General features: G+C 48.0%; 1 long non-coding RNA gene across 5 annotated transcripts; it reads right to left on the minus strand.

The window, feature by feature from the left end:
• Window positions 1-490: 490 nt before the first annotated feature.
• Window positions 491-18,299, minus strand: LOC123799434 (uncharacterized). Of its 5 annotated transcripts, none has more exons than XR_015721414.1 (3): window positions 17,215-18,299; window positions 2,621-5,751; window positions 491-1,722 (listed from the first exon to the last, which is right to left on the minus strand). It is a non-coding gene; the product is annotated as an uncharacterized LOC123799434 (long non-coding RNA). The 5 variants fall into 5 exon arrangements; XR_015721416.1 differs by having other exon boundaries at window positions 6,416-18,299; XR_015721415.1 differs by having other exon boundaries at window positions 2,621-3,783; window positions 4,662-18,299.
• Between the last annotated feature and the right edge of the window lie 4,742 nt (window positions 18,300-23,041).

The raw sequence follows: 23,041 nt of genomic DNA on the forward strand, positions 1-23,041 counted from the left end.
CTACCTTGTAACCAGGAGATCCTTACACAAAATAAAGGCTCCTAGTAACTGACATAGTGAATAGATCAATTTAAGGTATGGCAGTTTTCCAACATGGCTGCAAATTCTTTGACAATTGTCTCATCAAGAAATGAAATCTACCTACCCTCCCCTTAAATCTGAGCAGACTTGAGACTGTCTCAACCAATAAAGTATGAGAGATACGAAGGGTATAGATGAGTCCTGAGGATAAGCCATAAAAGGCCATGCAGCTCTCACCCCATTCTTGGAGCACTGAGCTACCCCATACTGTACTGTGGACAGGCTGCATGTTGGTGTCAACAGTCCCCAGCCCGGGCACTAGGCATATGTGAAGGAAGAAGCTTCCAGATGGCTCCAGCCCTTGCCATTCAAGTCTTCCCAATCGAAGACCCAGATATCCAGGTTCCATCCCACCACGCCCTCCCTAAACTCTTGACCTGTGGAACATACGCACAGAAGACAAAAAATGGTGATTGTTTTATGTCATTAAGTTTGGAATAGTTTGGTACACAACAATGTATAACTGGAACAGAAGTGTATAAAGGAATAAGGAAAAGGCCAAGAGTGTGGAATGTTCAGCTGGTGAGTACAGAGGGGGCACCATGGAATTCCAGTTATCAGTCGGAAGACACAGGAGGCTGGTAGCCTTGGCGCACGGACGGGGCTTGGCAAAGGTGGTTTGTTACAGAGAAACATTGTCTTCTTTGCTCTACACCTGGGCCAGCTCCGGGAGGAGGCCCTCTCGGTAAGCTGAGGAAGCTGACACAGAGAACAACCAGCCTGCTCTTTGAATGTACTTTAGAGGTTCCAGCCACACTTTCTCAGCCACACTCCTCAGAACCATGAGCATCAGATGGGAGGGGAGGCGTTATCGTTCTTCAAATGCTCCCATCCCTGGAACCTGAACTCTTTTGGTTGCAAGGGACAGAAATTCAACTCAACTAGCTCAACCAATATATGAACAATATATTGCAGCTTGTGATCAAAATGCAACTTTAAATTGTACTCAGAAGAGGGCGATGGCATCGCACTATCCCTGCATGGTCCAGCAGCGCAAGGCTGCTGTTGGAATGAGGTGGGTACTGTCTTGACCATCTTCTTGTATATACTCCCGGGGCATAGTTCTCACATGCTTCAGTAAATGGGCACCTTTCTTAGGTGGCAGCTTGACATTTTGCTGTGCTGAGGCCAAGTTATACCGGCGTCTCTCCACCATCATGACCTACTAGCTAATATTCTGTCCATTAGATACAGACACCATAGTATGTATTATCTATTATCACAATCATGCTATACAACAAATAACCACAACACTTCGGTGATGTATAGCAATCCACATTCTGCTCACGAGTCTCTGGGTCAGCTGAGTGGTTTCACCGGGCTTAGCAGGATCATTCACACATCTACGCTCAACAGTAGGTTGGCTTAGGAGGCTTGGCTGATCTTGGCTGGGTGGCTCACGGATCTGGAGCTTTGGCCTGGCTTTGCTTCCCATGTCTCGTTTCCCATCAAGCTAGCGCAGGCTTGTTCCCATGGTGACAGAGGAGCAAGAGGTAGAGCAAAAGGAAGCAATGTCTCTTGAGGCCTAGGCATGAGACAAGCACACCATCACTTCTACCACATTCTATGGGCCAAGGCCTATCACAAGATCAGCTCACGCCCAAGGGGTGGAGAAATAGCTTCACTTTTCCGTAGGGGGAGCTGCAAAGGCAAATTGCAAAAGGCGTGTGTCAGGAAGAATTAGAGCCATCTCTGAAATCAATTTACAGTATGACATAATTTTATATGTAAAATTTAGCAACATGCCTAGGACAGGTTTGCAGTACACGGGGATGCCAAAGTACGCAGTTGAGGATTAGTAGTACGATGGTTGAGACCTGGGAATATGGAGTCAGACGGCTGGATTCCTATTCCTACTCTACCACTTACTAAGTGAGCTTGGGCAATATTTTTAGCCTTTCTAATCCTCAGTATCTCCGCCTAAAAAATGGGCCCAATCATAGCCACCCAGATCATTACGTTACAAAAATTAAGTGGGAACATCTACTATGAAATGCTAAACACAGTGTTTGCCATAAAATACATGTTTGGTAAATAATAAATAATAATCACTAATTTCATCATCAGGAGCCAAAGCAGGAGGTAGACTGTCTAGATCTACCCTGACACCATTGCCACTATCACTCCATTCAGCTCACCCTCAGCAAAGCCACTGAGTCCTGTTCAAGGTGGTGGGCAGATTCATGGAAGGGAAAAAAAAGTATGAAGGATCAGTGCTCATACTCATTCATTCATTCATTCATTCATTCATTATATGTCCCTGTATGTGCTCTCCAATTTGCCTTTAAAATGCTATAGTTTTCAAGTGTGCTGGTGTTAGCAAATAATTAAAGATGTGCCCAGAGATTCAGTCCCAAGGATTTTTAGTGCATTATTGCTGATAATAGTGAAAACCAGAAATCACAGGAGACTGACCAAATGAATTATACCTTCATATAGAGAAATACAACGTAGCCATTAAGAAGTCCCGTGTAGGATCTCTAATGACATATGCAGATGGGGAGGAAGTATTGCTTAGAGAAAAAAGCAAGGCACTCACTGTGTGTGTAGGGTGATCGGCTGTTTCCGGTTCCCCCACATCACCTAGTGCAATTGTAGGTCCACTGTGGGGATTCGATCATTCCTTTTTGATCCTTGCTGATTCAGGAGATGGAAATTTGGGCAACCTCTTCTCCAGTGAAAATACCGTTTTCCAGATTCTGATCATTTAAATGTTTCAGTCTCTATCTTATTCGAAATCTAATCGCGAATAAACATAGGAAAAAGTGCTCAACTTCATCGATGGTCAAGAACAAGCAAATCAAAGGTATCCTGAGATACCACCGCACATTTAGCCATGGCTAAAATAAAAATACCAACACTTCCTAGTGGTGCTGAGGAAGAGGTGCGGTGGCAGCTTATGTGCACCGCTTGGAAATCGGTTTGGCTGGGGCTGTAAAAATCAAATATGCACACCAGCTGTGTGCATGACCCAGCAGTTCGTTCCCAGCTGACACTCAACAGAAATGCGTGCACATATACACTGAAAGACACACACACGGGAATGTGCACGGCAGCATTTCTCATCAGAGCCCGACTGGAAACAACGCAAATGTCTGTTTATGGTAAAACTGACCACTTGTGATATAGTCATTGCTATAGAGTAATGACTCAGCACGAAAATGAATAAGGTACAAGCAACAAAGGGAAGTAGAACAAAAGAAGCCAGGTGTAAAAATATATCCCCAGGGCCCTGCTCATGTACGCACGTATACGTAGTTCCATTTACGTGAAGTTTCAACACCTAAGACTGTAGTCCTCGAGGTCAGGGTAGTGGCCAACTTTGGGAAGGATGGCGGGAGCGGTGGTTGGGGAAGAGCCTGAGTGGGGCGTCTGCGGTGCTGGTAATGATCTATTCTTGATCGGGATGCTAGTCACATGCTGTGTACTTGACGAGAACTCGTTGAGCAGTATACTAATAATTTGTGGACTTTCTATGCATGGGATACGCTTTTGCAATGGACATTTTTAGATAAAATAAATTTAGGGGCACCTGGGTGGCTCAGTCAGTTGAGTGGCCACCTCTTGGTTTCAGCCCTGGTCATGATCTCAGGGTCCTGGGATCAAGCCCCACATCGGGCTCCATGCTCAGTGGGGAGTCTGCTTGTGGATTCTTTCTCTTCTTGTGCCCCTCCACTCAGCTCACACACTCTCTCTCTCTTTCTAAAATAAATAAAGAAATAAATCTTAAAAAAAAAATCAATTTAACATGGCTCATACAATAAGACGTGGCTTTAGAGGACTTTCTAGGAGTTGCTGTCTAACGAACTGAGATTGGCCGTGTTTGGGATTCTCTAGGGGACAAGAGACTGTCCCTCTGGGAGTGGCCTGAATCCCTGGGAGACTTGGAGTGTTGCATAAACAGCAGGAACAGTCCGGCTCCTGATGAGAGAGCCCAATCTGGCAGCAAACGCAGCCGAACGGAAACCGCAGTCACGGAATTTCTTGGAGGAGCCCGAACAAGGTGGGAGACCCACCCCGGGCGCAGGGGACGGGAGCAGGGTGGCTCATGGGGGCCCCTCCCTCTGCCTGCGTTGGAGAGAGGCAAGCATTTAGCCTGAACAAAGCCCTTCCCAGCCCCACTGAAGGAGCTGTTTGTTTCCAAAGGCCCCGGTGGAACAGCTAACTGTAAGCTAGGGAGAGGAAGTTACACAATGGATGTTGAAATGTAGGCTTGTTGAAAAGTTGTCACTCGAGTAATGAATGCCCTATTTCCTGTTTTTTTGCCGAAAGTTAAACGCTGGGCATAATTAGCTAGTAAAAAAGCAAGCTTGGCAGAAGAACAAAAATAGCACATTTTGGGAGCCCAGGCCAATTAAAATTGTTTATGCAGCCATTTAGCAATATTTTTCTCCAAACTATTATGACCGGGAAATAATGCAGCATGAGACTGTAAGGCAAGCTCCTCAAAAGAAAAATGGCCCACACACTGATCCTTTCAACGGCCGGCTGTTCTCAGGGGATTTTAGAGTAAGAATGAACACGTCCATCCTCCTGAACTCCCCGGGCCTCCTCAGGATCCTGAGAACAGCATCACTCACCCTCTGTAGCAAACAGCCGTCCAAGACGTTCTGCGACCTGCTAATGTTAGGATCAGCCGGGCTCCCCTGCGTGTTAGAGAGGCCAGCAATGCACCCGTAGCTGCCGGGTGCGGTCATTGGAATCATCTGGCTGACGCCACCATCAGAATGAGCGTCCGAGACATTCTTTGTTAATAACTGGACATTCCGCTGTCAGGATGAGTTGCTAGAACTCGGCGAAATTGCCCTTGGCAAAGTTTGTCACAAGGCCAGCTTCTCCTCTCGGCGTTCCCTCTCCCGCACTTTCTGTCTGTGTCTCTGATGATCTCCCACCTCCGGGACTCAGGTTACCTCTTCCTTTCCCTCTCCGGCCTCCATGTCAAAACCTGCTTCTAGATTCTTCACTTACACTAAGGTGTAACGGACTGATAACAGCTTTAGAAGCCATCACAGCTTCTTCTCGCTGAGAGATGACACTCTGATTATGGAGTTTCGGGCCTCAAGGGAAGGGATGGGGTGAGCACTTGGGAGGCAGAGAGCCTTCTCAACGTCGCCAAAGTTTCGCCCAAGGGAAATAGGCTATTTTGCTCAACTTACCAGGTTAACCGCTTGGCTGAATGCCTCCATTGGCTGACAGGAAAGAGATCTTGGGAGACCTTCACTTGGCTGTAGACATTGTCCCAGATGCCGCAGGACAGTTACTGTCTTAGCCCGGCCACCTCCCCTGCCAGAGTTCTCAATTTCCCCAGCCCTGGGGCACCTCGAGGGGAGCACCACCCACCCGGGAGGCTCACTGTGCCAAGCCTTTGGTCACCGCTGGATTGGACAGGAGTACTCGAACGGCAGAAGGGCCATCTCTCGTCTTCCTGCTCACGTTCCGTTCATTTCACATTCATTCTTTCGTAGATAGTATTTATAAAATATGTATATACAAATATATAAGATAGGGGCGCCTGGGTGGCTCAGTCGTTAAGCGTCTGCCTTTGGCTCAGGGCGTGATCCCGGCGTTCTGGGATGGAGCCCCACATCAGGCCTCTCCACTGGGAGCCTGCTTCTTCCTCTCCCACTCCCCCTGCTTGTGTTCCCTCTCTCGCTGGTTGTCTCTCTCTCTCTGTCAAATAAATAAATAAAATCTTTAAAAAATATATATATATAAAATAAAATATATAAAAAAGTGTGTGTGTGTGCACCCAAAATTATAATTTAGCTTCATACTAAGAGCTCTCCGTGGCTTGATCCCAGCTTCCCTGTCTCACCCTTCCTGACTAGTCATTTTCCTGAGTTTGCCAGGACCATCTTTTCTCCGAAGCCCACACTGTACTTTTCTACTTCTTTGCTTTGTTCAGACTCTGTTCCCTGCCTGAGCTCCTTTTCTTCCATGTATCCGAATCTCTCCCAGGATGGGAGGCTAACTTGAACCCCCCTTCTTGCCCATAAAGCCATCTCTGACCACTTCTGGCCACAACGATCTACTACACGCCTGAACTCCCACGGCATTTACTCCCTCATCCCGCACAGGCCTTTAGTCAAAAATTGCCTTTGACATGCCCTGTATTCTCTTGAACATTTTCTCTTTGGGTAGAAGGTAAAGCCTAGAGTTGGCCTCCCTCCCTGCAGCTTATAGGTATTGGAGTCAGGAGGGGACCTCTGGTCAGCAGTTTCCGGGTCAGAACTAAATGCAGTTCCTTGCAATGGAGCTGCCCCTGGGTCCCCACAGGAATTTCCTGTCAACACCACCACCCTCTGCCTTCCGTTTCCTCTCCTCCAGGCCTCACCTCTGAACCATGACTTTCCCTGCTAGTCCTTGCATTCTCTCTCTCCCCTCCATCCAACAAGCATTACAAGGCTTCAGATAAGAACACCTGATGAGATCAGCTCCTGGAGACCGTATTCTGCGTCTATAAGGACATGTGGTACAGTGGCTATAACTCTTTGCAGTTAGCCAACCAGTGACCTTGAAAGGTCATCAGCCCCTTGTCCGTCCATCCATCCATCCGTCCATCCATCCATCCATCCATCCATTCATTCATTTGCTCAATATGTTCTCAGTGCATACTTTGTGCCATGCCCTGTGCTGGGCACCAAGGACATAGCAATGACCAGATCCCAGCCCCTGCTCTCCTTCTTCAAGGAGCTGGCCATCTAGAGGCCTATCCAGGCAAGTTAACAAGCCATGATGGTACACAGTCTGTATGATGGGAGAGGTTTAAGGTAGCCCATATCGAGGTAATTTTGTTCTGTTGAACGATATTTGGTGAGAAGCAGGATCCACAAAACTGTTCCGTAGACCTTTCCAGAGACCATGGTTCCTTTCCAGTGCACCCAAGTCTTCAAAAATCTCCGTTTTTTCCCATTGCCTGTTAAACTTTGCAACAATCCTTTAAAAAGAGCTGGTCACATCACTTAGCAGGATTCTTCATGTATTGCAAGATAATAATTAGGTCATGCTTCTAGCATTCTACCAGGTGCTTTAACTTTGCCTAGTGTTTAAAATGATGCTAGAAAGTAATAATTCAGGCACTGCTGGTCCTAGCTATCACTGACTGAACGTGTGTCCAGTGCCAGGCACTGTTCACAGACCTCGTGGAGAGATCTGAAGGCGAAGGGGGGCTTTCTACCATACCCCAAGCCATTAGCACGTCCTTTGGGCCTACGGCTCCCAGATGTCTGTTCACCTGGTGAACTTCCCTTATCCACTTCTGGTGTAATCCCTCTCTGTTGGGAGGGACTGACCGGCCAGTTGCCCCACCCTCCTCTGGCCAAAACCTTGTGCCTCAACCTCGGCTCCACTGACATTCTCTCCCTTAAACTTGAATCTTCACAAGCGTCCCTGGTGCTCATGTCGCCTCACTGCTGAGTTCTGAAGTAACTTCCCACTAGGCCCTACTCTGCTTACATTCACACGGTTGATTACTGTGGCTTGCAACCAAAGAACCATAACCCAAAATGTAGTTCATTGCAACCTGGTACAATCTTCCCCTTCCTTTGTTCCGAAGCCATCAAGCTGATGCTGTCTGGAATTTGCAAATTCTGCTCAGCACTCTGTGGAAGGAGAGGCTCAGACGCCAGGGCCATGGACCGTGGGACGTTAGAGAGAGGAACTGTCTGACAAACAGCAAACGTGCCAAATGAATGCTTTCAGAGACACGAGGGTTGCCTGAACACTATTGATTGTAGGCCCACTAATGGTTCAGGCTGTGGGGCTGGGTATGACAGCTCAGCCTCCCTCAGTGCCGTAATACACCGCCAAGGCAGGCCTATTTTCCGGTGTCAGCAGGGAAACGGGAGACTATTAAGGACGCACCTTATCAGGAACTGAGCTCAGTGTCGCTCGGGAGTTGGAGGCAATTAGCATGATGGAAGCCATGAAGCAGCCCCAGCTCCGGGCCAGGTGCAGAAGAAATTAGTAGGAAGCCTCTTAACGGACAGGTCAGCTTGGGCTCCAACAGGAAGAGGGCCCCAAGCAAATGCTGATGCTCCCTTTTCTCTGGCTGGAAAGATCTCCACCCCTTCTAGTTATCTTTGGATCTGCCCTCTGCACACACATTTGTGGGGGGGGGGAGGGGCATCTATCTAGTCTCCCTGCCCCAATTACAAAAGCAGTAAGGACCCCTCTCATTTGAATGGTGCTCTCACATTTAGTGTGTCAGGCAGGCAGTAGGGTCAAGGGCCCAAGCTTTGGAGACTGGAGTGTCTGGGGCAAATGGGTGAATAAGTCAGCCACTATCTTTCCATCTGGGGCTCTCAAGCTGGAGAGAGAAAAGAGTGAGCATGTGAGGGGCCTTCTTTTGAAGAAATTACCACATGAGTGTCATCGCTTCCCTGCCCTCCCATTCCAAATGCACACAAGGCCAAGGAAACGATTATGGCCTAGAAGCGAGGAGATCCATTTCCTGCTCTATTTGAGTTTGCTTTGTGGCGTCAGAAAAATCCACTTGCCTCTCTGAGCTTCAATTTTCTCAACTACAAAATGAGGCAATTACTAGATGATCTCTGAGTTAATCCAGGTCCTCCAAGAAGCACACTCCAAGAGTGGTTAAACATACTAGGATATTATGAGGAAAAATGCCTGTGAGAGAAAACGCGGAGGAAGCTGAGAAGGGCTGGGGGAGCCCTCAGACCAGGACTCTGAATCAAGAAGAGGGAGGAGGATGCTTTAGTGGAAGCATGTCAGACTAGCCCTAAATCTAAGGATCCTTCAGCAAGGCCATCGGGGAGTAGTCTGGCCGAAGAGGAGCCCAGTGTCTCCCAGGGACGGGTCTGCCTTAGTATCTGTACTTTCTCTGTCCCCAGGGAGCAGCCAGTGGGACGTGTGGCCTCAGAGTAAACACAGGGTTGGATTTCAGAGCAAGCAGCTGTGGCCTCCTGTGGTGGGAGGTCTACAAGGTGCATTCTTTCAGCCACAAGAAAGTACCCGGTAGGCTCTGCTGCCCGGTGTTCTAAGAACCCTGGAGATAGGCCAGCAGACCCAGACCCACATCACCCTGAGGGGGTCTGGCTGGGCCCTGTGTACAGCAGCTGCTCTCGGGCACTCCCTGATGGCAGAGTGGGCAGGATGTTTGTGTTCATGTGACACGTTGGGATCAAATGCTTCCTGTCTCTCCTATTTTTGGCCTTGCTTTGGTCTTCAGAGAAGGGAAGTAGGGGCTCCAGTTTCCCTGCTGTCATCTTTGTTTGAAGTGAAGCCAGACAAATAGAGGCCCTACCCTGATTACGTCTGTCCTGACTTTCCTGGATGCCCCCCAGCCTGGACCCTCCATGCACATGGCCATACAACCACACGTGGGAAGCTGTATGCCTTTGAGTTCTGGATGGGTCTGGGCTCAGAAACACCTAGATCTGGGGGCGTCTGGGTGGCTTGGGCATCTGCCTTTGGCTCGGGTCATGATCCCAGGGTTCTGGGATCGAGCCCCGCATTGGGCTCCCTCCTCAGCGGGAAGCCTGCTTCTTCCTCTCCCACTCCCCCTGCTTGTGTTGTCTCTTTCTCGCTGTCTCCCTCTGTCAAATAAATACATAAAATCTTAAAAACAAACAAACAAACAAAAAGCCCACCTAGATCTGAGTTTCTGTTCCCCGTCTTCCTGGCTGCATAACCCTGAGCAAATGACCACCTCAGTGAGCCCTGACACTCTCATCGATAAAAGGAGGGAAACCATACCTACGTCTTAGGGTCATCGTGAAAATTCAATAAGACAAGGCACATAAAGTCTTCGGCACAGCGTGACACCTAGTACATGCTGAGTAAATGACACTTATGCGTGGCGTCATCTCCTACACACCCACTGTCTGTATCACCATGATGGCCCTCGAGGTCATCCTCTGGTGAGAGACCCTGTGGTCTCAGAAGTTTCTCCTGCGCCCAAGAAGCATTCCGACAAGGGCAAGAACACATAGAAAGCCACACTGAGATTAGCGGCGAGGTTGTGGGGCTGGCTCGGGAAGGTTGTCTCATTCATTCCATGGACTTCTACAGGACTTCCCCTCAGGTCCGGGCACCTGGCTTCCTGAGCTCACGGGCAATGTCTTAGGCCCAACACACCATGATGTGCAGAGACAGTGCTCCTGGCCTGAGGACTGTACATTCCAGTCACGGAAAGAACCAGAAAGAAGAGTGCAGGCCAGGGTGATGCCAGACAGAGCAGGAGGAAGAGGTGGGCTGGCGAGGCCGGGTGATGAAGGGCCTTGTAAACCCTATTAAGGAATTGGACTTGATCCTGAGGGAAACGGCCGGTGCCCTTGATGGGCTTCAAGTAGGAGAGCGATGTAATCAGATTTGTCTGATGGCTTCAGAACAATTTACCCAAGTTAGCCCCCTTCCCTGGGGAAAACCTGTGCCCTGGAGAGGAAAATCTGAAGAGAAAGGATTGGAATTGCACCCACCCCTTAAAAGCACCGCCCGCTCCAACTTTCCCTGACCTGTCCTCCATCTGGACAAAGGCCCCGCGGCCAGCTGGAGAGGGGCCTTGTTGATTACTCACAATTCCCTTCCCGAGAGGACGGGCGCTGATGTGTTTTCTCTTGATAACACTGGCTCCTTTCGAGCAATAGGACTTCCTGTCTGATCCGAGAGCAATTACTGTACCTCCAAAGAGAAAATGCTTTAAACAAATCCAGTTTTAGCCCTCCATGATAACGGAGACGTTTGCTCACGGATCTACCATGAGCCCTGAGTTTAAGGAAGAATGGGTACTTAGGACTCCCGGTGACCAGAATGATGTCTCCAGATCTGTTTGGTAAAAGATTCCAGGGGCCAGAGGGAAAGGGGATTTTTCCCCAGGGAATCTGTTCCATCCGCATCCCCCTCCCCCTGGCCAGCCTGGGCCTGAGGCTGCTGGCTTTCCTGCTCCCCACCCCTCACTCAGCAGGGGCCAGGGGCCTATGAGGAACAAGTTGCTTTGATCAACTCAGGGCAGGTCCGAGCCACTCTGGCCAAACTCGGTGGCCCTTGGTCTGTTGACATCAGTGGATCATGAGGAAATCTGCACGAAGACGAACTGTTACCCAGCAGCCATCAGTAAAAACTGCCTTGTTTCATACCTTAAGAGAACATGAAAACTGAAAATTCCGCCCCTAGATGAGCACGCCTACCAGAAACCAGTAGTGGTTTTCACTGTCTTTCCAGTATCAGCTGGAATATCCCTCACTCCTTGCTTGCTACTTTAAGACCGAGAGAAAGATAGTGGATAATAGTAATTAGTTAATACTTGCATAACACTTGCACTGTGCCAGACCCGGCTCTAAGTACCTTTTGTATACTCGTGCAGTGTAATTCTCCCAAAGAGCCTATGACACAGGGACTATTTTTCTTTCTCTCTCTCTCTCTTTCTTTCTTTCTTTTTTTTTTTTTTAAAGTAGTCTCCATGCCTAGCACAGACCCCATGTGGGGCTCGATCTCATGACCCTGAGATCATGACCCTGAGATCCAGAGCTGAGCTGAGAGCAAGAGTCTGACACTTAACCAACTGAGCCACCCAGGCCCCCCAACACAGGTACTATTATTATTCCCATTTTTAAATGAGATAACTCGGGCATATTCCAGAACCCATGGATGTAATATGGTAGAGCAAGGGTGGGGGTTAAGTTTGCAGTTGGAATTAAGGTTGCTAACCAACTGACCTCGAGACGTGGAGAGTCTCCTGGATCATCCAGTTGGGCCCAAAGTGATCACAAGCTCCTTTATATGTGAGAGTCAGGGTCAAGTTTGAAGAAGCAGCCCTGCTGGCTTTGAAGGTGGAGGAAGAGGACCACGAGCCAAGGGACTCAGGGGGCCTCTAGGTTCTCTCCCAGAGCCTGCAGAAGGCATGCAGCCCTCTACCGTTGATGCTCGACCCTTGAGACCCATTTCAGGCTTCTGGGTTCCAGAACGGGAAGATAATAAATTGGTAGTGTTTTAAGCCATTAAGTTTGTGGCCACTTGTTACAGCAGCCACAGGAAATGAACACACTGGTATTGAGTGTACGGCAGCAAACACAATAAACATGGGCTCTGCCCTTAAGAGCTGGCTGGATATTGCCAATGTTTGTGGACTCCGGGTTCCGTCAGCAGTTCCTAAAACACATTAGGCGGTGGGAGCTCTGCCCTTTCTGGAGCCCAGGGCCCTGCTAGTGGTGCTCTGTGCTCTCCTTGCCCTATTTAACTTAACTCCTTAGGCCTAATAGAAAATATTAAGTATTTTCTAGTGTTTGGGACCATACTAAGTGTTGTGCATATATACCTGATTTCACCCTGACCACAGTCTCGGAGAGGTATTTTTATCCCCATTTACCAGATGTAGAAAGAGAGACTCTGAGAAGATAAGTGACTTTCCTAAGGGCACACGACAGTTAAGGGGCAGGCATGAGCCCCAGACATCTGACTCTGAAGCCATCCACGCTGTCAGTCAGCCGAGCAGCTTCGGTTCCACCCGCTGTGGCAGTCTGCATGCCCCGCACGCACGGCGGCTGCACCCCTTCGCCCCCACCCCCATTCACATCTGAAGGCAGTCGCAGGGCCCACTCATGGGTTCCAGTAAAAGGGTGGAGTCCGCCCGGCCGGGCGAACGCTGTTCCTCCCATGAGCACAGGGGGTGTTTTTCAGACAGAAGCCTGGCGGAGGCTGAGATAAGCCTGACTCAGGACAGTTCATGAGGGGCTGTTCTGGATAAAAACCCTTGGCAGAGTGAGTGGACTAGGGCAGCTCTGCGTGGTATTGGAGACTGCATGCCGAGCACGGGGCAAGAGAGGGGTTCTGCTTCTCTGGGAGCTCTGGGTCCAGAAATGGCCCCCGAGGAAGCTGGGACTCAGAGGTACTCTACCCCAGGCCTTCGCGTCTAGTTGGCCTCATGCCTCCCCAGCCTTCACCTCTGGGGTGGCCGTGTTCCCACCAAGTGAGGGCAACTTGATCTGGCCCTCGGCAGACTGTTGCTTGGGAGGGGACGCTGTGTCATTATTGACAGCAACAACGGCCACAGTCGTAATTACAGTGGCTGCTATAGATTACGTGCTTAGAAACTTTCATTCCACCCTCACGACAATCATTTGCAGTCAATTCTCTTCTCGCCACTTCACAAATGGGGAAACTGAGGCTCAAGAAGGGGCCTTCCCAGGGCCACACTGTGGCCCATAAACATAGAGGCTGGTCTCCCTGTTCCAAAGCACGTGCTGTTGCCCAGTCAGGGACGCACTGACCACTGAGATCATCGATGAGGTTGCCTGTCTCGTTATCTAAAAAGGAGATGGGGGGAGGGAGGGGTGATCTCTGGCTGCTCCCATTGCTCAGGTGATCCTGGCTCTGAGCGCTCCTGCTTGGGAACCCCGCCGGGGACAGGGGACCGCTCCGGCCAGCAAAGGGTGTGTGTCTGTGGGGCGAGCTGCACTATCACACTGAAACGGAGCGGGGAGGAAGTGACTCAATCATCAAAGGCCTGGTCTTCCTCGGGGAACTGTCCCTAATCACAATTATCCCGCTACAATAATACCATTTCAGAGAGACTGTGAGCCGGGGCACTGTGTAGCCATGTAAACTGCTTCCTGTATCTGCCAACCCCAACAGCATTGGGCAATTAATAGAATCCAGCTAGGCCTCCCGCTCTGATAAGGCCAGAGCAGCGCGGCCGCTGGCCTTGTTGTTCTAATGACGAATAGGCCTCACGCTGCAGAGTCATTCTCTCTCCTCCCTGGCAGCGCGGGGCCACAGCGGCCTGGGGCCCCCAGGAGGCCGCGGAGAGCCACGCACCACCTCTGCTCGGTTTGACGTTTCATGGAGATAAAAATGACTTTCATCTCCAGCTAAACAAAAAGTCATGACTCTTCAGGTCACCCCCAGACCCTCGGTGGGGAATTGATGATTTGGGGTTGAGCAGGACCCCTGAAGCCTAGAACAAGGACCCACAGACAAGAAAGCACTTCATGAGGTGGCTCGAGAGAGGAGGCATTAGAGAAAGTTCATACAGCGTAACCTCTAGCTCAGCCCCGGGCTCCAGGAGTTGAAGAGTCGCCTCAGATCCTTACAATACGCCGCTTTGCAGGGCACAGAGAAGGGCTTTAGCAAATGGCCTAGCCCCACACAAACGCTCTGGGCTCCTGGGCTACAGTTGGGAGGCACGACTTCACAGGGCCAGGGCCCCCGAATCTCGGGGTGAAAGTGGTTTGACATGATGGTGACCCACGGGCCAGGCCTCGGTTTTGCCGGCCAGAGCTCCAGGTCCAATGGGGCGGAAGCACGTGGAAACATCAGAATGCAAACTGGTGTAGCCACTATGGAAAACAGTATGGGGGCTCTTCAAAGAGCTAAAAATAGCAATTCCACTCCGGGTGTTTACCCAAAGGAAATAGAAACAAAGACTTGAAAATGCACGCACCCGTGTTCCTTGCAGCGCTGTTTACAATAGCCAAGATATGGAAGCAGCCCGCGTGCCCACCGAGGGATGGAGGGATAGAGATGTTTTCTTAATTATTTAGTTAGTATATATATATATTTTTTTTTTTTGAGGGAGAGGGCGAGCCGGGAAGGGGCAGAGGGAGAGAGAGAGAGAGAATCTCAAGCCGACTCCGTTGAGCACAGAGCCCCCAGTGGGGCTCAATCTCATGACCCTGAGATCATGACCTGAGTCAAAATCAAGAGTAGGACGCTTAGGGGCGCCTGGGTGGCACAGCGGTTAAGCGTCTGCCTTCGGCTCAGGGCGTGATCCCAGCGTTATGGGATCGAGCCCCACATCAGGCTCTTCCACTATGAGCCTGCTTCTTCCTCTCCCACTCCCCCTGCTTGTGTTCCCTCTCTCGCTGGCTGTCTCTCTCTCTGTCAAATAAATAAATAAAATCTTAAAAAAAAAAAAAAAGAGTAGGACGCTTAACCGGCTGAGCCACCCAGGCGCCCTGAGATGTTATTTATATACATTTGGCCATAAAAAAGAAGGAACTCTTACTCTTTGTGACAACATGGCTGGACCTTGAAGGCATCATGCTAAGTACAACAAGTCAGGCAGAGAAAGACAAATACTGTACGAGCTCACTTTTACGTAGAATCAAAAACAAACAGACGAATACACAAACTCAAGATCGTAGACACAAGAACAGATCGGCGGTTGCCAGAAGCAGGGAGTGGGGGTGGGCAAAACGGGTAAGGGTGGTCAAACGTACAAACTTCCAGTTATAAAAAAAAGTCAGTCCTGGGGATGTAATGTATGGCATGGTGACTATAGTTAATGCGACTGTATTGTGTATTTAAAAAGGCTAAGAGTAGATCTTAAAAGTTCTCATCACAAGAGACGCCTGGGACGTCTGGTTAGCTCAGTCGGTAGAGCATGCAACTGTTGACCTCGGGGTCAGGAGTTCAAGCCCCGTGTCGGATGTACAACTTACTTAATTAAAAATAAATAAACGGGTACATAAATAAATAAAATAAAAACAAGAAAAAAATCTGTAATTACATGTGACGACAGATGTTAACTAGGCTTACCGTGGTCATTTCACAGTACATACAAATATCAAATCATCACATTGTAGACCTGGAACTAATATAATGTTATTATTATATTGTATTATGATATGTTATCATATGTAATATATACTAATATATATTATTATATTGTATTCTGCTATGTATTGTATGTTAACTAATCTAATATTAATACAATGTTCACTAATATGTTATTATTGTATTATAATATGTTAACTAATCTAATATTAACTAATTTAATGTTAACCAATACAATGTTAACTAGTATAATGTCAATTACATCTTAGTTAAAAGAAAAAAACACTGCTCTTCCCACTTTCCTATTTTCTTTTTGGTGACCAGCACCCTCACTTCTTGATGTGAGTAGGGCGCACTTGTCTTCTTACAAAGGATCAAGTGTCTGCATTCTCTGGGGTAAAAGTTGACTAATAAGTTTGACCCGTTTGGGACCCTTAAGCCAAATTCCCAAGAAGTCACGGCTGGTTGAGTTGAAGGTGTGACTCTGTCTTCTCAGGGGGAGTAACTGCATGGTTCTCTCACTTTCCTCCTCCCAAGAACAATGCAAATGACGGCAGAGGGATTTTTGCCTGAGCTAGGCCAGATGAACCTTTGGGGAGGAGGGAGTGAGGCCAGAGGATGTGGGTGTTTTAAAATTGGCTCTCACTTTGCGGGAAGACTCTCTCCCAAGGTGACTTGCAAATTGTACTCAAATGTAGTAATTTCCCCCAGTTTCGGCGTTTGGTGTTGTTAGTTGCTGTTCTGTGCTGGGGCCCATTCTGATGAACTTTCTTGGGAGAAATTTCTTTCAATGGTCTAATAATGGTTATGCTCTAATAGGAAGGATTGGGAAGGGAGGGGGAGGCAGAGGGGAGCAGGGTGCTGTAACAGAACAGGTAATAGTTTGGTGGTTAGGATTTGAGTCCCAGCTCTACACTTCCTAGCTGTGCACCTTGGGGCAAATTATTTAACTTCTCTCAGTGTCAGTCTCCTGGTCTCTAACAGGGTGGTAATTATAGGACTTAATGCCCAAGATTGTCGTGAGGATTAAGTGACCATGCCTACAAAGTACTTAGTTCAGTCCTTGGTGCGTGTAAGTGCTCGATACTCACATATTGAGCTCCTAATGGCTTTTAATTGTTCTGTTATATTAGATTTTCTCTCTCTCCCCTACTCGCAGCATCCAGATCTTTCTCATGAACAGCGGGCCTATGCAACATCCCTCACTAGATGTTAGAATGCAATCTACAACCATGCCCAGGCCAGTCTTGAAACACCTCCAGAAACAGAAGACTCACTACCTGACCAGGATAGCTCATTTCATTTTCAGAAAGTTCTGGCTGATGGACATTTCTTCCCGTCATTGAGTCAAAGACTGTCTCTCTGGGGCCATCATTTGGTTCTTGCTGTGCTCTCCGGAACTGTAGGAAATTTAAGTCCGATCTCTGTGGTTTTCTATGTGGAAACGCTTCAAATATTTGAACAGAGCTGGCACACCCCTTCTGAGACGTCTCCACCCAGAAAGTTTGAGTCCTTCACGAAACTGGCTACTCTCATTGGAACCTGTCCACCTCCCCCCCCACCAGAAGTATCACTTTCTCTCTAGTAGAAGGGTGAATTCAAAGAAACCGGAAGACTCACCCAGTTAGCTGGAAACACATTGCAAGTTTCACATCTTTTGGTATGGAGGTGAATTTCCATGTCAATGGCACCAAAACAGCTGGAGGTGGCTGATGAATGGGAACTAGCTCTAGATATCAAGTGCGCCCCAATGTCCTGTGGCTGGTGGAGCATTTCCTTCACCAGAAGCACTGGAGGTGGCTTGAATGGAAAGATGAGAGGGCCCCTCGGAGGTAGAGCTGTGGCTCAGCCTCCCCAAGGCCAGGCAGCAGGTGGGGCCAGATAACCGCTAGATAATGGCCTCAAGGAGCCACAGGAAGGCCAGCGCTAATCTCTCGGGCCCTGTTGTGTGAGCATCTGGAATCTGGGCAAGGGATGCTCCAGTCTTTGAACCTTCCAGTCGCTGCTCTGCATACGACAGTTGGCTGCTTCAGAAGATAATACTCAGTCGCAACTCTGTCACATCTAGTTCAAAGGGGGTGGCTAATCCTGACTTTCAGCTGCTACCTAAGGGAGATTGTAATCCAGATCCCTTGGCCCAGGGACATACGGCCCAATAATTACTATCACGCATATTTGAGTCTCAGGTTTACTTTGGTGTTTTGCGCTGTCCTTCACTCTGGCACTAATACCGTGGGAGATGGGACTGAAAGTTCTAAGCGTCTAATCATGGCTTGGTCTTTCTAGTGACCAGTCCCCATCGAGGAGCCCATCAAGAGTCCCCTTATTAGGACAGAAGACATTCCTATCACCCCAGAAATTCCTAGGGACTTAGGAGCTCTGTGTCCGGAATTGGGATCAAAAAACGAATATTAGAGCAAAAGGTGCTCCTAGTATTCTTATCACTTAGGAAATTAGAAGGGTTTTAGGAGCTTAGTGTTGGAACCAGAGTCAGAGGCCAATACATATATTTTCTGTGATTTCGCACACATCCTGGGCACTTAGAAAGCAATTATTCATTCATTCATCCAGCCATCCATTCATTCAACAACTCGTTTCTGAGTCCCAATCATGTGCCAGGCACTGTGGTGCACGTGGGACTATGATGGTGAGCAGGACCAGGGCACCTGGGGGGCTCAGTCAGTTACGGGTCTGACTTCAGCTCAGGCCATGATCTTGGGGTCTTGGGATGGAGCCCAGTGGTGGGCTCCCCGCTCATCAGGGAATCTCTTTGTCCCTCTACCTTTTGCCCCTCCCCCGCTCATGCTCTGTCTCTCTCTCTCAAATAAATAAATAAAATCCTTATTTTTTTAATTAAAAAATTTTTTAAAAGATTTTATTTATTTATTTGAGAGAGAGCACAGAGCAAGAGTAAGAGAGCACAAGCAGGGCCAGGGGCAGAGGGAGAAGCAGACTCCCTGTTGAGTGGGGAGCCCGATGCGGGGCTCGATCCCAGGACCCTGGGGTCACAACCTGGGCCGAAGGCAGATGCTCAACCGCTGAGCCACCCAGGTGCCCCTAAATAAAATCTTTAAAAAAAAAAAAGGTGAGCAAGACCAACCAGATTCCTCCCGAACAGAACTTAAGATCCAAGTGGCAGAGAAAGGTATCGATTAAATAATCATTAACATGCCACAGACCAACAAACTACTTGAAAGATTATAATGAAAAGAAGCAAAGTTCTTTTTTAAAAATTAATTAATTAATTAATTTAGAAAGAGAGCATGGGAAAAGGGGAGGGGCAGAGGGAGAGGGAGAGAGAATCTCAAGAAGACGCCACTCAGTATGGAGCCCGACACAGGCCTCCATCTCAGGACCCTGACTGAGATCATGACCTGAGCCAAAAGCAAAAGTCAGGCATCCAACTGACTGAGCCACCCAGGCGCCCCAAGAAGTAAAGTTCTGAAGAAGCTACTTATAAGGGATCTAACCTGGGTCTGTAGGATTCAGAGAAGGCCTGAGAGAGTCCCCAAGGAGACAGCAGATATCCAGGTTAATCTCCACTCTTCACATTTCCCAGAGGCCTCACCTCGTCCTCAACACATAGTCGGTGCTTAATAAATATTCATGGCTGCAAGAATGTATATACGAACTAACCATGTTTTGTTGTTGTTGTTGTTTTAACCATGTTGTGCTTGATTAAAGTGATAGCCTGAATGGAATTCTGTATCTGGGTCATTCTCTAGAGATGATGTCGTGCTTTCACATGCGTGACTTTGTGATCCTCGAACACCCTGAAGTAGTAGGAAGATGGGTATTTTTCTCCGTGTTTCATGGGCACGAGAACTGCCAGGGAGGAAGTAGGGTGGGTAAGGCATGCTCTCGAGTCCTGCAGTCCTAGCATGAACTCCACCTCTTAGCAGCTGTGGGAGGCCTGTGGGCAAACATGGAGTGTAACATCTTTGCCATATTTATCCACGGGCCTGGTGCTCTCCTGAATTAAAGTTCATGCTGAAGGGCTCCGGAGTGATGACTGTTTGGGGCTTTCTTAGGGGCTTGTGAGAACAGCGCCCCACATGCATACATTCTGAACCAGTGTTGGCTTCCCGGGAAGAAAGATGTGGTTCTTCAGTCTTGGCAGAAATCTCTCTAAACTCAACAATCCAACAAATATTTATCCTGTGTTTACTAATCAAAGGCACTAGACTGGTGTAAATAGGCTTTCATATCTTCGTAAGAGGAGCCACCTTCCAGAAATTTCTGTTTTAATAAAATTAATAACCACAGCTACCAATTGTTGAACCATCAGTATATGCCGGTCAATGTGCTAAGCTCTTTACATGTATTGAATCCTCACAACTCTGTGTCCTTGGTATTACTTTACTCCCATGGTGATAGTTAACTTATGTGTCAGCTTGACTGGGCCATGGGATGCCCAGACTCTTGGTCAAACATTATTCGGGTATATCTGTGAGGGTGTTTTGGGTAAGATTAACATTAGAATTAGACGGAGTAAAGCTGATGGCACTCATGAATGTGGGTGGGCCTCACCTAATCAGCTGAAGGTCTGACTAGAACAAAAAGGTTGACCTTCCCATTAGTAACAAGGAACTCCTGCCTGAATGCCTTCAAGCTCAGACACTGATATTTTTCCAGCCTTTGGACTGGAACTACACCATAAGCGCTCTGGGGTCTCCAACTTGCTGAATGCACTTCTTGGGATTTGTCAGCCTTCATAACCACGTGAGCCAATTGCTTATACTATATTGCCTTTATATACACATATTTACAAATATATGTATATATATGTATGTGCGTATATATATACACACATATAGGAGTTCACACATACATATACACATACATTTATATATATATATGCACACATACACACACACACACACACACCACACATCCATATCGATTCTGTTTCTCTGGAGAACCCAAATACATCCCCTTTACAGGTAAGGAAAATGACACCCTAGCCCTTCCCCTTACTAATTCCCAACTCAGCCCATCATCTTCCCTCCCAACCCCATAACCCTGGAATCTGAAACGAAGCAACCCTTTGTCCTCCCTAGATTTCCTTTATCTCCTGGGTCTGAAGAGTCCCTGTCTTTGAACCCTCTGTGGCTTCCCCTCTTTCTTCATGCCTGCTGCTGATACCTACCGCCAGATCCTCAACTTCTTCCATCTGTGGGGGGGAGGGGGCGATACGGTCTGAGGGGTTTCCAGAACAGCACACCCTCCTGCCAGCACACGGTCAAGATCGTCCCCCAAACTCAGCTCTTCTTTCTGCCCAGGCCCTTTTAGTCATCAGTGGCTTTAGGCACGAGGCCCAGAGCCCATACCTTTTGGGGGGGTTCCAGAATAATGCTTCTAGCCTAAAATATATTTTAATGGATAACAAAATGTGAAAGAAAAAAGAATGGCAATGCATAAATGTTCAGGAAGTTAATTGGTTAAATTGTGGTGCCTATAAAAATTTCATCTCAATTGAAAATAACTTTTAAGTTAGTTTTTTATAACTTTGCATGAATTTCTGTGTATGCATGCTGATTGTTAAGTTACCACAGCCAATTATAAAATAAATGTGTTAAAAGATAAACTGAGGCATACTAAAAATTTGGGGCTTATCTGAGCAAAAATCAGTTCAAATCAGGCAGCTCCCAACGTGGTTAGGAGAGCTCCTCCATCAGGAGCTCAGGGTGAGACTTTTACAGGAAAATGAGGCAGCGAAGCAAGTAGTTGACTGACCATAGCTTCAATGATTGCCTCATTGGGAAATCCTCGTTGGCGGCTTCTGATTGGTTGTCCTCAGGTTTCAGTGTTGTAACGTTGAGGCATTTACAGGCTTTGGTTGCAGTTTGCTTACATAGGCCGCTAAAGCATTACAACACGTCAGTCTAGCGGCCTCCTTGTTTAATTAAATTAACACATGTACTTGTAACCAAGTCATTTCAGAAGTGACAATTATCAAGACCCTGTCTGCTTCTTCTCGAGCAAAAGTATGTATGCTTAGTGTGGGATGGATGTGCCTGGATCCTATAAAGGTCTCAAGATATTCTTCTTTATCTCAAGATTTCCCTGCTTCAATTCCTACAGTCATTCCCTCTCCCCACCCTGTACCCCCTGCTCTTCAGTACTCACCTCTGGTAGTCGAAGCTCTCCATAACCCAGTGCATCCTGAACCCGAGTTTGCTTGCTTGCTTGCTCTCTTCTTCCCTTTCTTTCATTCATCCATTCACTCCTTCAATAAATTCAACTGAATCATGTTTATCCAATTGAATCACTGATTATCGTTGATATTTTAAGTTAAGCATGGTTCTAAGGGGGATACACCATTAAGCAAGACAAAGAAGGACCCTGCTTTCCAGAAACTTCCACTCAACTAGCAGAGGCAGGGGTAGTCGGTGGACTGGAGATAGCCAGTAAGCAAATAAACAAATAGATACCAACAAACCACCAGCTCTTTTTCAAGAAAAATAAGTGAAGGTAAAGAACTTGAGGGCAGGTGCTCTTTTTAGATAGGGTGGCTGGAGAAGTCCTCTCAAGAGGGCACCTTAAGACAGAGACATGAATTAAGTCAGGGAGTCAGCCAGCCAAAGGTCTGATACAGTGTTCCAGATAGAGGAACAGCCAGTGCAAAGGCCCTGAGGTAGGCATGGGCTTGGTGGGTCGGAGAAAAGGCAAGGAGGTCAGTGCAGCTGCAGCAAAGTGAACAAAGGGAGAATGTTAGGAGTTAAAGAGATGGAGTGGGCAGGATCTGAAGGACTTGGTCAAGACAACTCCTCTGCTTTCCAGTATGTTCCTTCAGATACTTCATTTGCAAATGCTGCCATTGTGTGGGAGGCACTTAATGGCTGACTGGTTCATTGAGCAGCAGCAGCAGTTTGCAGGACACCACGGGGCATCACAGATCTGCCAACACCTCCCTGGGACAGACATCTCTGTGGGCAGGGACAGACAGGCACAAATTGCCCCAAACCAGCCACTGCCTCCCAGTTCCAGCAAAGACCTTCTTGCCCACCCCCCTTGGATTTGCTGCCTGAAGAGTCCCACTTGCCACCCACTAGTTTCCTCCGAAATGTCCCTTGCCCCATCCTCATCACCCCACACAGCCATGAGCTCGATGCATTTCACCCTGACTTGTACTGCGGTGGACAGACCAAACGGGACGTCTGCCTTCCTCCTGGTAACGTCCTCAGTATTTGTGATTCTGAAATCATGGAGGGAGCAGGAAGTAACTGAACACAGGACGTTTCAGAATTCTCCTCGTTGAGAAGTCTGTGGTGAATTAGAAATATGTTCCCCATGAATGGAACTTGTTTGGCTTTTGCCGAAAAGCGTTAGGGGTTTGGGGGACTGTGGTTAGACTTTCTATTGAGCACCTCTCAGGGGTCCTGGGAGAGCTGCAGACAAGACACACCACATCCTTTTGGAAGGAATTTCTACGGCGGAGAGGAGA

This window comes from Ursus americanus, chromosome 24 (assembly GCF_024610735.1).
Source record: "Ursus americanus isolate L20-20 chromosome 24, mUrsAme1.1.p, whole genome shotgun sequence".
NCBI classification, from domain to species: Eukaryota; Metazoa; Chordata; class Mammalia; order Carnivora; family Ursidae; genus Ursus; species Ursus americanus.